Genomic DNA, 14,675 nt, shown 5'->3' on the forward strand with positions numbered 1-14,675 from the left:
CCCCAGGGGATTGGGCAGTGGGAGAGCCCCCTGGGCATTGGCACCCTGGCAGTGCCAGCCTGAGCCCCCTGGCACTGCTCAAGGAGTAAAGTGCCAATGCCCAGGGGCACCTTGGCACTGCTCACCAGGCATAGGGTAGTGTCAAGAGGGCGGGGCCTAGGTGGTGGGGGCTAATGGGGCGGGGCCAAGGGGCGATCGGTTGGGGTGGGGGCTCCCGCTGCCACTCTGCATAGGGATCAGTGGGAGAAGGAGGGAGGCCAGTGATCAGGGCGGGCTGGGGCGGGGAAGTCTGTCGGGGGGGGGGGGGGGGGGGGTGATCAGCCTGCTGGGGGGGTCGGCAGTGCTAGGCGGGGTTACTGTCGGGGGGGGGGATGCTGGAGATCGAGGCCGGGAGGTAGGGGGCTAGGCCCGGGAATGGTCGGGGGGGGCCAACGATGGGGCAGTGGGAGAGCGGATAGTCGGCGATGCAGGGGTCGCGGGGTTGGCCAGCGATTGAGCTGGCCAGCAAACGGGAGGCCATCAAGTGCTGAGCCACTGGGCATGAGCCAATCTCATCACTGACATCACATGCGCAGTGGGCCCCTCAGCGCACTGATTTCAATCTGTCCAGCGGGGATAGGCCCCGCCCCCTGAAATTTAATGATATTCACATTGGTGGCTTCTGCATTGCACAGAGTGTGGGAGATACTTCTCTGAACTCCCACTGAAAAAAAACAGTGAATTACTCCAGATTTCACATGAATTCAACACTTAGAACTTTTTTGGGAGATTTCCACCCCTGATGTTAGTACCGGAGTGCGTCCCTGGGGACAGCCTGTAGAACACAGGGTCCTGTGTCATGGAACTGTTCGGGATGAACCTCGACAAAAACTATCTTATCTTTCACCAGACCTTCTTTGCAGAGGCACATTCCACAAGGAGGTGGAGCACGGTCTCCTCCCCACCAAGGTCACCTCAAGGGCAGCGTGCAGATGGGGTGAGACTCTGGACGTGTAGGAAGGATCTGACGGGGAGGGCCTTTCTCACCACCAGCCAAGCAAGATCTTGGTGCTCGTTTGCAAGATCTGGTGATGAGGCATTCTGCCAGATAACTCCGACAGTCTGTTCAGGGAACCATCCGACAGGATCCACCACCTCCTTTTTCTGTAGGGCCTCTAGGATGTTACGCGCAGACCGCTGCCTGATGGATTTGTGGTTTTTCCATATAAATTTTTCCATCAAGGACAGGTGGTACGGCATTGTTCAACTACTTGGAGCATTCGGCGGTAGTGTGGCCAGACCCAGCCTTCGCAACACCGGGGATAGGTAGAACCTCAGTACATAGTGACGCTTAACCCCATGTATTACTCATCAATTTAGCATGGCCAATCAACCTAACCTGCACATCTTTGGATTGTGGGAGGATTGGTGGAGTAGTGGATGAGGTGGAGGGCTGTTGTAGGCTGCAAAGAGATATAGATAGGATGCAGAGCTGGGCTGAAAAATGGCAAATGGAGTTTAACCCTGACAAATGCGAGGTGATTCATTTTGGTAGGACAAATTTAAATGTGGATTACAGGGTCAAAGGTAGGGTTCTGAAGAATGTGGAGGAACAGAGAGATCTTGGGGTTCATATCCATAGATCTCTGAAGGTTGCCACTCAAGTGGATAGAGCCGTGAAGAAGGCCTATAGTGTGTTGGTGTTCATTAACAGGGGGTTTGAGTTTAAGAGCCGTGGGGTTATGCTGCAACTGTACAGGACCTTGGTGAGACCACATTAGGAATATTGTGTGCAGTTCTGGTCACCTCACTATAAGAAGGATGTGGAGACACTGGAAAGAGTGCAAAGGAGATTTACCAGGATGCTGCCTGGTTTGGAGGGTAGGTCTTATGAGGAAAGGTTGAGGGAACTTGGGCTTTTCTCTTTGGAGCGGAAGAGGTTGAGAGGAGACTTGATAGAGGTTTATAAGATGATGAGGGGGATAGATAGAGTGAACGTTCAAAGACTATTTCCTCGGGTGAATGGAGCGGTAACTAGGGGGCATAACTATAGGGTTCATGGTGGGAGATATAGGAAGGATGTCCGAGGTAGGTTCTTTACGCAGAGAGTGGTTGGGGTGTGGAATGGACTGCCTGCAGGGATAGTGGAGTCAGAAACTTTAGGAACATTTAAGAAGCAATTGGATAGGCACATGGAGTACTTCAGGATGATAGGGAGGAAATAGCTTGATCTGGGTTTCAGACAAAGCTCGGCACAACATCGTGGGCCAAAGGGCCTGTTCTGTGCTGTACTGTTCTATGTTCTATGTTCTATGAAACTGGAGCACCCGGAGGAAACCCACACAGACACGGGGAGAATGTGCAACTCCACACAGACACTGACCCAAGGCCGGAATTGAACCCGAGTCCCTAACACTGTGATTTGATTTGATTTGATTTGATTTATTACTGTCACATGTATTAACATACAGTGAAACAGTGCAGCAGCAGTGCTAACCACTGTACCAAGCTTGCAAATCATTATACTACATATGGAACCATTTAACCCAGAATGGGTTTGTAAAATAATCAGGGAACTGATTGGATTTTAAAATCTAAACTATCCAAATCAAATGACCAGAGCACAAATAGAAGCTGTTGAATTGAATATTTTACTCATAGCAAGTTAAGCTATTACAGAATAAATGGTCAGTTGTGAATTTTCAGGAATTTTCATGGATTCGTACCAACAACAGTGTAAGTGGTGGCGTGGTGCCACAGTGGTTAGCACTGCTGCCTCATAGCGCCAGGGACCCGGGTTCAATTCCTGGCTTGGGTCACTGTCTGTGTGGAGTTTGCATGTTCTCCCTGTGTCTGCGTGGGTTTCCTCTGGGTGCTCCAGTTTCTTCCCACAGTCCAGAAAGAGGCGCTGGTTAGGTGCATTGGCCGTGCTAAATTCTCCCTCAGTGTACCCGAACAGGTGCGTTGTGAGTGTGACGACTAGGGGGGATTTTCACAGTAACTTCATTGCAGTGTTAATGTAAGCCTACTTGTGACAATAATAAATAAACTTTGATTGAGCTCAGCTTAGGTAATTTTTTCCGAGTTGGATCCTCGTCAGTGACTTAAAAGGATCATCGTTTAATTTCCCGGGTGGGGGCATGAGGATTTCAACTCAGTTAATAGCTGCATTTAATACAGTGCACCATTCTGCATCGAGCAAAAGCTTTTCTGTAAAACAAGATGGATGGCATGGAGGTGAAATAACATTGTCGCCAAAAAGCAGTTTGAGACGCAGTTGAAAATCAAGTTATGGAAATCATTCGCAGGCTAGAATAGCAATTGGTTTATTATGGAATATTATATTTCTGCAATGAATGCCTTTTATTTGGAATGTTCCTCAATCCAATTCAAATTTTAATTCGAATTTTAACATTTTCCTGACAGCGCGATAAATATGCTGTCAGCCTTCTGGCTGGGGCTACGAATATTTGTAAGAAATTTACTGAGGCCTTTTTTCTCACAGAATCAATCAGATCCTACATTCTCCATCATTATGCAACCACATGAATTCTCTCAATGTGCGGTAATTGTATCCGTTTCAAATGTTGGCTTCTGATGGCAAGCTGCATTTATTATTAGTCCACAAACAAATTTCTCATGTTTCCATTCCATTTTCAAATTAAATGCGTAGTGGGGGGAAAAAAAGCCTTTTTACAACTGCAAAGGTTTAGCAGTGTGTTTCGAAATGCATTTTTAAAATCAATATTCAGAAAGATTCTCGCAATCCCAGGAAGCATTGTCGAATCCTTTTGACTGAAGATGGGCAATTTTCCCCTTTGCGAGATCATAAACTGCTCTCTGAGGGAAAGGTAATCCTGCTCTTAACTACAAGTGAGGATGTTTTTTTTAAACTCATTTTCAGGATGTGGGCATCACTAGAAAGGCCAGAGTTGATTACCCACTCTCAGCTGCTCTGAGAATGTGTGTGATACGACTGAGTGACTTGCTAGGCCACTTCAGAGGGCAGTTAAGAGTGTAAGGCATCATTATGGGACTGGAGCCACATATAAGTCAGACCAGGTAAAGACAGTAAGTTTGTTCCCTGAAGGCCAATTAGTATTTCATAGAATTCCTACATTCAGCCCATCGAGTCTGCACCAACTTTCTAAACAGAGCATCCCACCCAGGCCCTATCCCTGTAGCCCCATGTATTTGCCTGCTAATCCGCCTAACCTACACATCTTAGGGAACAAAGGGACAATTAGCATGGCCTATCCACCTAACCTGCACACCTTTGGGCTACTTACAACAACCCCAAAAGCTTAATGGTCACATTACTTCCAGATATTTAAAACACTGAATTCTCAGATTGCCATAAGGGGGGAATTGAACTCAAGATTAGTCCAGGCTTCTGGGTTACAAATCCAGTAGCATAATTACTAATGTGGAAAGGTTGCAGACCTGGAAAGTTAACTATGTTTCTCTCTCCACAGATACTACCAGATCTGATTTCAGGCTTTTCCCTTTTTATATAATTATGGTGAATCTGGCTGCTTCATAGTTCAAACAAGACTTTTACTGCACTCTTATACCATTATGACCCTCATATTTTCAAATCACAGCCTGAATTTTCCGACGGTTCATGCCCCACTGCCGCTGCAAGCGAGGACGCAGAATTTGGCGCTCAGCCAAATCTCCGCTCACTGCAGCAGGACCAGAGAACTCCGCCAGCGTGGACGGCCAGAAATTTCCGTCCCATTTATTTTAACAAAGCCTGTTGAGTTTCCACTTAGATCCTCTCATAGTATCTTGCTATTTTGTCTCGCCCTGTAGCTTATTTTTGATAATTAGATGAAAATGTGTCCACATTCCCTCTTCTAAGGTCAGATCTGTGGTTTATGGTTTGAATTTCTGGTTATTTGGAAAAAAAAATATCCTGCAGTTTGAAATTTTCTATAACCACTTCAGGAACTTGAACCCTTCAATCATTTCTCCAGAACATTCTTTTCTCCATTAGTATCTCCAGCTAGGATCAAATGGCAAATCCCTGGTGTCTGTCCTGCTCTGCATTCCTCCAAAGCTGGAAGGTATCTACCTTGGCACAAAGATTTATTTTAAGACTGGTAAATGTTAGTACCTTGAGGAATATGGGGCCCCTTACACACAAATCGCAGAATGTTCATACCCGGGTTCAGCAATTAATTAGGAAAGCAAACGCTATGTGATAGCATAAACTCTTTTATTGCAAAAGAGTTTAACCATCAGAGTAAGGAAGTCTTGCTGCAATTGAATAGGCCTTTGTTGAGACCACACCTGAGTGTGTACAATTTTGGTATCCATACCTAAAGAGGGTACACTTGCCTTAGGGAGGATAAAAGGAAGGTTTACCGGATTGATTCCTCAAGTTTAAGTGTTGTCCTATGAGGAGAAACTTGGTAAAATGAACCTATAGTCTCTGAAATTCAGAAGGATAGTGTTCTCATTGAAACATGTAAAATTCATGAAGGTTTGACAGGTTAGATGCTGTTTCCCCAGGCTGGGATGTCTAGATCCAGTGGACAGATCAGAATAAGGGATGGCCATTTAGGACAAAAATGAGGAGAATTTGTTCGCTTCGAGATTTCTGAATCATTTGACTTCTCTACTCCAGTGGGCTGTGAATGCTTGGTCATAATTCATGAGGTGGAGATGCCGGTTTTGGACTGGGGTGGGCCCTGTAAGAAGTCTCACTACACCAGGTTAAAGTCCAACAGGTTTATTTGGAATCATGAGCTTTCGGAGCGCTGCTCCTTCACCAGAATTGAAGAATGAGAACAATAGATTTTCAACACTAATGGAATCAATTGAAATGGGAACAGGGTAGGAAAGAGATCTTGAGATGGAGGATCAGATATAATCTTATTGACTCGCTGAACAGGCTCAAGGGGCTGCCCTTGCGCTTGTTTTTTAAGATTTAAGAAGCTGAAGGTGAGAAGCCTGAAAGGGATTCCTGCAGGAACATCTTTGCAGACAGCTGGAAGCACTGAGACAGACATTCACCATCGTGCCACAGATACACTTGCCTTGACATAGGCACCTGCACTAATTCAATTACCATAGATCTCACCATCTGTGAAAATCTCAGACTACACTATCTCACCATCAAATCTCTCGATTTGAAACACAGTTGGAATAAATTGCAGGCAAATTTAATTTCATAAAAGTGCGTACTGCAAGTACATATTTACCCTGCTGGTTCTTCTTTGTGACAATCTATGATTTATGTACTTTGGGGCCGAATTTAGCGCTCTTTCTCAATGCTCCCCACAGTGCAACAATAAGTGAGGAAACTGCTGGTTATGACATCGTTGTGGCCTCTTAGAATTGCAGTGGCCCATTGCCTGCTTGTGTTCCATCACAAAATTACCTTACAGCAGTTTCAATGACTGGTACTCCTCAATTTCTGACATATTATAGTCATTTGAGCTGAGTGATTGGGGGGGTTACTCTTTGAGGCAGTGGCCTCAACTCTAGCCTAGTCTTTAAAGTTCGGCATGAACTGTCGCCATGCAACCTGCCTCTGAGTAACAGTGAAGCAAGAAAATTGTGCATAGTGGCTCTCTCCACTCGCCTGTTGGAGACCGAACAAATATTCTTGCAGTTTGGAACTCAAATCCATAGGAAGCATTATTAAAAAAAATCATGGTTGGAATCTTACCACCATTCGTGTCGGCGGGATTTTCCCATCCCGCTGCGGTGAACGGAGATTTGGCTGGCCGCCAAATTCTCCAACCTCGCTGCAGTGGGAGCGTGGCGTGAACGGCAGGTAAGATCGCGCCCTCTGAGTGAATGTCCTAACGTAATAAATGAGCTTTGCCTCTAAGTTCTGTGCTACAGATAACTCTGGAGTTGCCCTGCCTCTATTGCGATTCAGATAAACAGTTGCATTTACCCAAGTACAGCCAGCAGACTACTCCTGATGGGCAGTCAGACCTGTGCCAGTGTTTTGTATGCTATCCAACAACTGTATGTAATATTGTTGCTCCGGGAGCATGCTCCTTCCAAAGGAAGCCCCTGTGAGCTTGGGCCAGGGCTGTGTGGCTGACCCCAGATATAAGCTGGCAAACAGCTTCCTCTTCAGGTCACTAAAGCTCCATGTTTCACTTACTGTTACAAGCTCATGCTAATTAGGCCCATGAGATGGTTGTACCTGGAAAGGTTTGTGCTTTCGAAAGCTGAGGTAGAGGAGAGGGTGTTGAGTCAAGAGAGGGGAGAATGCTGGGGGAGGGGTGGAGGGGAAACAAAGCCTCCATTTCCATAATAAATAAAGGTCAACAGAGCAAATGAAATCGGCACACTGTTCTTCTCCAGACCCTTTCAGAGTTCCTGGTTGTCAATAACTCCTTCTATTCCCTTTCTGAACCTGAAAAGTACATTAATTATACTTTTCTTCAACAATCATCTCACTGTCAAAATCTGCACCCATACACAGAAATGAATGGAGAGTTTATTGTGGTCAATCCATGTTTACTTTGCAAATTACCGATCAAAAGTGTCGATCCATTTGCCCCATCGACAACTACTTCTCAACACTGGGGGCAACTTTCCGCCCCATTTGGTGCAGGTGCAAATCCTGGTCTAGTCGGAAGCTCTGACGCGGGGTCCATAAGGCGACAGGGTGATTCAGTTTGAGATCCTCCCCGCCCCCGGCCGGCAACATAATCAGGCTCACGCAAAGCAAGGGAGAGAACCAGATTACCATACATTAACATCTATTTAAATATTCAAAGTCAGCCAAACGCTGCATCTTTTGGGAAGACAGTAAGAAGTTTAACAACACCAGGTTAAAGTCCAACAGGTTTATTTGGTAGCAAAAGCCACACATTTGCTACCAAATAAACCTGTTGGACTTTAACCTGGTGTTGTTAAACTTCTTACTGTGTTTACCCCAGTCCAACGCCGGCATCTCCACATCTTCTGGGAAGGTCAGATGCCCCCACCCTCCGATGTGATGTAACGCCATCGGTAATCACTACTGGTCTCCAAAAATGGAGAGGTGACGTGATGACAATGCTGGGTCTCAGAGGCCAGTGTAGCCCTCAGATGGTCAGGGACATGGCTGGGCAGTGCCCTGGCACTGCCACCAGTACCCTGGCAGTGCTAACCTGGCCAGGTTGGTACTGCCAAGGGGCAGGACCAAAAAGAGGCAGATCCCATTGGTGACCCCAACGGTTGGGGGGAGGGGGGGAGGGAGCAATGCCAGGGATGGTGTGTGTGTGTATGTGTGTGAGGGGAGGGGGTTGGGGCAGGTGCAGAGGAGGGGCCGATGCCAGGAATGATGGGGGTATGGGGGGGGGGGGCGGGGGCAATAATGCTGACATTATGAGGGTGGCCTTTAACCTTAATTTGTGATTGGGGCGCCATTTAAAAATGGCTGAGCAGCCGGATTTTCTGGCATCTTTAGGCCCCACCCCTTTTGATGATGGTGCATACCACGCTCCCTGCAATAGAATGAGCTGACAGGACTCACACTGGCTATCCAGCCCAAGGTAACACTTAGTCATTTTTATGCAAAATTCCACCCACTGCACCCACCTGTTCTGTGGCAGCTAAATTATTTGCTCAAACTGGTCTTCTACCTTTTTTAGAAGTAGTTCCCCATTGAGATAAGATTACACAGTGAGTGATTGGGTTGATTCCTCTTGCAGCATTAGAAGTATGAAGTCATGATCTTACGACCTCGCACTGCCCATTGTTCAGCGAGGCATGGTGGTAAGATTAGATGAGAGGTGGAAAATCGCCCGGTTTCCGCCTCCCCACATCGTACCAGCCCTGTGTTGCTGGCAAAATTGGCTTCATGACCTGAAGCCGATTTCAATATTAATGACAGGATTAACATGTCATTAGTGGGTCCTGGATGCCAACGTCCAGGCTCAGGTACTCCTACCCCTCGCCGGTCGAGCTTCTCACCGGTGAGAATCACAGCTGGACTCCATCAGCGGATGCCTGACATGATGGCCTCACTGGGGGTATCGGAGGCCATTGAAACCCCCAGGTGGTCAGGGGCAGGGCCGGGCAGTGCCCATGGAGTAGCGTCAGCCTGGCACTACCCACCAGGCACTCTGGCACTGCCCACCGCGCCTCCTGGCACTGTCCACTGGGTACCATAACTGGAGGAAGGATCTCCACAGGGGTAGGAAGGAGGGAACTCTGCTGGGGAGGTGACAAGGGAGGAAAGGGGAACTCTGCAGGGGTGGGAGGGAGTGAGCTCTGCAGGGGTGGGAGAGAGTGAGCTCTGCAGACGGGTGTGATCGGGGAGGGAAGGGGGCGCTGCAGACAGGAGTGGTTGGTGGGGTGATTGGCTGGGGGGATGTCCGTGGTGGGTGTGGCCAGGGGAGATCAGCACAGGGGGCAATCGGCAGCAGGGGGGGTTTCTCTATGTCCGTAGGTCAGGTGAGAGTGGGGGGCTGGCAGGAGATCTCCCAGTATACTGGGAGATTGGGGCACCAATGCAATGGCAATCCAAGAGCTCAGCAGCCGGCTTCCCCAACGAGCTCAGGCTCCACCCACTTCCCCTGCTGGCGAGAATCGCATCCTGGCACTTTTTGTGCACTAAGTGCCATAAGGTTGCAAATTGCAGCTCGCCAGAAAGAATTAATGTGAATCTTTCCCGTTTTCTCACTTGCTCGGCACTTAGAATTGTTTTTATTAAATCACGCCCTGAGTCTATTTTGTGAAGCAGCTTTCCCAGTGGGAAATAAGCTCCTGCTAGCTATATCTCAAAATCCAGCTATGGAAGTGGAGACTAAGGAAGTATTTGGACAGACAGTGAAATCTGTGACCATTCTTTGCAGTTCATTAATGCAGGGTAAACTGTCAGCACTATTATAGATTCAATAGCCCGAATCAGTTCTGGAAGCAATTGCAAGTGTGGTTTTCAGACTGACCCTCCTTTAGCTGCAGTTCTAAGTCAGTGGTTAGTCAGGTCCTTTTTCTTTATGAGGGTAGAACATGAGGGGATGGCACAGTGGCACAGGGGCAGCACGGTGGCACAGTGGTTAGCACTGCTGCCTCACAGCACCAGGGGCCCAGGTTCGATTCTTGGCTTAGGTCACTGTTTGTGTGGAGTCTGCACTTTCTCCCCGTGTCTGCATGGATTTCCTCCGGGTGCTCCGGTTTCCTCTCACAGTCCAAAGATGTGTGGGTTAAGTGGATTGGCCAGGCCAAATTGCCCCTTATTGTCAGGGGGACTAGCTTGGGTAAATGCATGGGGTTATGGGGATATGGCCTGGCTGGAATTGAGGTCGGTGCAGGCTCAATGGGCTGAATGGCCTCCTTCTGCACTGTAGGGATTCTATGATTCAATGAGGTCAATAGAATGTGTGTGGAATGGAGACAAGCTTTCTCCATGTGAGTGCATGCAACCCTTGATGAAAAGAGGTACAGGTACATTGTCCCTCTGATTACATTTCTTTTCAGGACTTCTCCTGGAACCCCTTGCAACGGTCTATGTCAGCTGTCAGTATATTCTGAGCTGGGAGTTAGAGTATGAAGGACCTTTCTCTTTGAAAGAATTTGAATTTCCTTGTCACCAAGACTACAAGAACTGAGAAGATGAATGAAAGTTCCAGCGAAAGGCGTCAGGCGCTGTGCCTCATGACATTGACGTAGCTGACATTGGCATGTCAGCTACGACTCTCACCACTTTTGCACATGCACCATAGAAAGCATTCTTTCTGGCTGTATCACAGCTTGGTATGGCTCCTGCTCTGCCCAAGGCTGCAAGGAACTACAAAAGGTCGTGAATGTAGCAAACCAGCCTCCCATCCATTGATTCTGTCTACACTTCTTGCTGCCTCAGCAAAGCAGCCAGCATAATTAAGGACCCCACGCATCCCGGACATTCTCTCTTCCACCTTCTTCCGTCGGGAAAAAGATACAAAAGTCTGAGGTCACGTACCAACTGACTCAAGAACAGCTGGACCTACCTTGCATTAAGTTGATTTTTCTCTACACCCTAGCTAAGACTGTAACACTACATTCTGCACTCTCTCATTTCCTTCTCTATGAACGGTATGCTTTGTCTGTATAGCGAGCAAGAAACAATACTTTTCACTGTATGTTAATACATGCGACAATAATAAATCAAATCAAATCAAATCAAAATCATTTTCCAATGCTTTTTCACATGGAGAGGGTTGAGGTACGGAGAAAGGAAATGAAAAGAAAAGCAGAGGAATAAACTGGAGATTGTACTTGTGGCAGAATGTGCAGGAATCGCATCAGTCAGTTTCTGTGAATTTTGTATGTATGTGCATGAGTCCCACCTTCCAACTGCCCCAAGCACTGAGCTGGTTTAATTGACTTTAATCAAAATGTAATTAACTTCAGCCCCTACCTCAACCGTACTCGCCTTTCGATGCACAATTCCTGGCTGGAATAGTACGGAATGAAGCTAAAGACACAAACATCTAAAATTAGATTGAAAAATATTACGCAGATACTACCTTCCTGAAAAGGTTCATTTCATTTTAAATACATCCAGTTGAATGAATTTATGACACACAAACCCAAGTCCAGCATTTAAAGCCCCTTTAAATTTTCATGATGCGGGATTCAAATGATACGAAACAAATGCGTAAGATTACATTTTAACGCTAAACATGTGAGCTGCTGTAACTGTCTAGATTTGAGCATTATGTTGGGTGAGATATATGTGGGTGAAAAGGAACAAAATCAAGGCAAGATTCCAATTGATAAAGAAATGATTTGTATTTTAATAACCTCAGCTTGAATAGTTGAGAAGGGACCCGTTCGTAACATCAGCAAAAAATCCCCCTTTTCTCTCCCCAGTATTTTTGACCAATTATTTTACAACTGTGTCCTCTGGTTATTGCCAACTCTGCCAATGGGAATAATTTCTCCTTCTTTGCTCTATCAGATCCCTTTATGATATTAACCTATCTCCTCTCGAGGTTTCCTGCTCTAAAGGTAACCATCCCAACTTCTCCGTAGACTCTGTAGAATCCCTACAGTGCAGAAGGAGGCCATTCGGCCCACCGACCACAATCCCACCCAGTCCCAATACCTGTAACCCCATGTATTTACCCTGCTAGTCTCCCTGACACTAAGTGGCAATTTATCATGGTCAATCAACCTGACTCTCTCGCACACCTTTGGACTGTGGGAGGAAACCGGAGCACCCGGAGGAAACCCACGCAGATACGAGGAGAACATACAGACAGTGAGCTGGGAATCGAACCCAGGTCTCGGGTGCTGTGAGGCAAGAGCGCGAACCACTGTGCCACCCTTCCGCTCCTTCTCTACTGACCTCACAAAAATGAAATCCCTCATTCACAATATCATTCTGGTATGTTCTCCTCAAGGCATAGGATACATGCTCTGGCTGAGGCCAGACCAGTTATTGATAATGTTTGACATTACTTCCTTGCCTTTTCACTCTATAGGGCTGAATCTTAACCTGCCAGGGCAAGTGTGATTCTGTCTGGGAGAAATTAGAACCAGGGACTGCTGATCTTTCGAAAGGTCAGCAGGTTCTGCGTTTAACTCAAGCATGTTCTTCAGCCCGTTGGTCCAGACGGGCTAACATTGACCTAAAACTGTTCATTGCTCCTTAATTGCAGTTTTAACCCTGGATTCTGTCTTTAACTTTGAGCACATGGGTTTTCCCACCTTCCTGGAATTCATCAAGTTGAAAAAGGCGAGAGGACAGTGAGGGTTGATGGGGCTGTGCAATTTTTAAAAATTCATTCATGGGACATGACTGGCTGGCCATTATTATTGCCCATCCCCAGTTGCCCTTGGAGCGCAGTTGAGAGTCAACCACATTGCTGTGGCTCTGGAGTCACATGTAGGCCAGACCAGATAAGGACATAAGGATGAAAAGTCATTGGCCAGCAGGATTAAGGAAAATGCCAAGCTTTTTATACATATATAAAGAGCAAGAGGGTAGCCAGGGAGAGGGTTGGCCCACTCAAGGACAAGGGAGGGAATCTGTGCGTGGAGCAAAGGAAATAGGCGAGGTATTAAATGAGTGCTTTGTGTCAGTATTCGCCAAAGAGAAGGACTTGGTCGATGATGAGTCTGGAGAAGTGTGCGCAGATAGTTTGGGTCATGTTGAGATCAAACGGGAGCAGGTATTGGGGGGTCTTGAGAAACATTAAGGTGGACAAGTCCCCAGGACCTGATGGGTTATACCCCAGAATACTGAGAGAGGCAAGGGAGGAAATTGCTAGGGCCTTGAGAGAAATCTTTGTATCCTCACTGGCTACAGGGGAGGTCCCAGAGGATTGGAGAATAGCCAATGCTGTTCCTTTGTTTAAGAAGGGTGGCAAGAATAATCCAGGTAATTACAGGTCGGTGAACCTTGCGTCAGTGGTAGGGAAATTATTGGAGAGCATTCTTCGAGACAGGATTTACTCCCACTTGGAAATAAGTGGACGTATTAGCGAGAGGCGACATGGTTTTGTGAAGGGGAGATCGTATCTCACTAACTTGATCGAGTTTTCGAGGAAGTGACGAAGATGATTGATGAAGGTGGGGCAGTGGATGTTGTCGACATGGACTTCAGTAAGGCCTTTGACAAGGTCCCTCATGGCAGACTGGTGCAGAAGGTGAAGTCGTACGGGATCAGAGGTGAGCTGGCAAGATGGATACAGACTGGGACCTTTGCTGTTTGTAATATATATAAATGATTTGGAGGAAAATGTAACTGGTTTGATTAGTAAATTTGCAGACGACACAAAGGTTGGTGGAATTGCAGATAGCGATGAGGACTGTCAGAGGATACAGCAGGTTATAGATCTGTTGGAGGCTTGGACAGAGAGATGGCAGATGGAGTTTAATCCAGACAAATGTGAGGTAATGCATTTTGGAAGGTCTAATACAGATGGGTATACAGTAAATGGTTTAAGAGTATTGATAGGCAGAGGGATCTGGGTGTACAGCTACACAGGTCACTGAAAGTGGCAATGCAGGTGGAGAAGGTAGTCAAGAAGGCATACGGCATGCTTGCCTTCATCGGCTGGGGCATTGAGTTTAAAAATTGGCAAGTCATGTTGCAGCTTTATAGGACCTTAAATAGGCCGCACTTGGAATATAGTGTTCAATTCTGGTCGCCACACTACCAGAAGGATGTGGAGGCTTTGGAGAGGGTACAGAAAAGATTTAACAGGATGTTGCCTGGTATGGAGGGCATTAGTTATGAAGAACAGTTGGAGAATCTTGGTTTGTTCTCACTGGAATGATGGAGGTTGAGGGGTGACCTGATAGAAGTCTGCAAGATTATGAGGGGCATATGGTCCCTGAAAGGGTAGGGAGTTTAGTTCAGTTGGACAGCATGGTCGGTGCAGGGCCAAAGGGCCTGTTCCTGTGCTGTAATTTTCTTCGTTACTTGACAGCAGATTTTCTTCCTTAAAGGACATTAGTGAACCAGATGACTTTTTCTCGACAATGGTTTCATGGTCATCAGTAGATTCTTAATTCCAGATTTTTTTATTGAATTCAAATTCCACTATCTGCTGTGGTGGGATTTGAACCCAGGTCCCCAGAGCATTTGCTGAGCTTCTGGATTAATAATTTAGCGATAATACCACTAGGCCATCGCCTCTACAATTTGACTGGCAAAAGAGTCTTTGAAATCAAATGACTGCTTCTTTGTTTAAATGAAAGGCTTTTGCTCGCATGTCCTGAGAGGATTTTCACTACTTTGGAGG

This window comes from Mustelus asterias, chromosome 3, assembly GCF_964213995.1.
Source record: "Mustelus asterias chromosome 3, sMusAst1.hap1.1, whole genome shotgun sequence".
Lineage (NCBI taxonomy): Eukaryota > Metazoa > Chordata > Chondrichthyes > Carcharhiniformes > Triakidae > Mustelus > Mustelus asterias.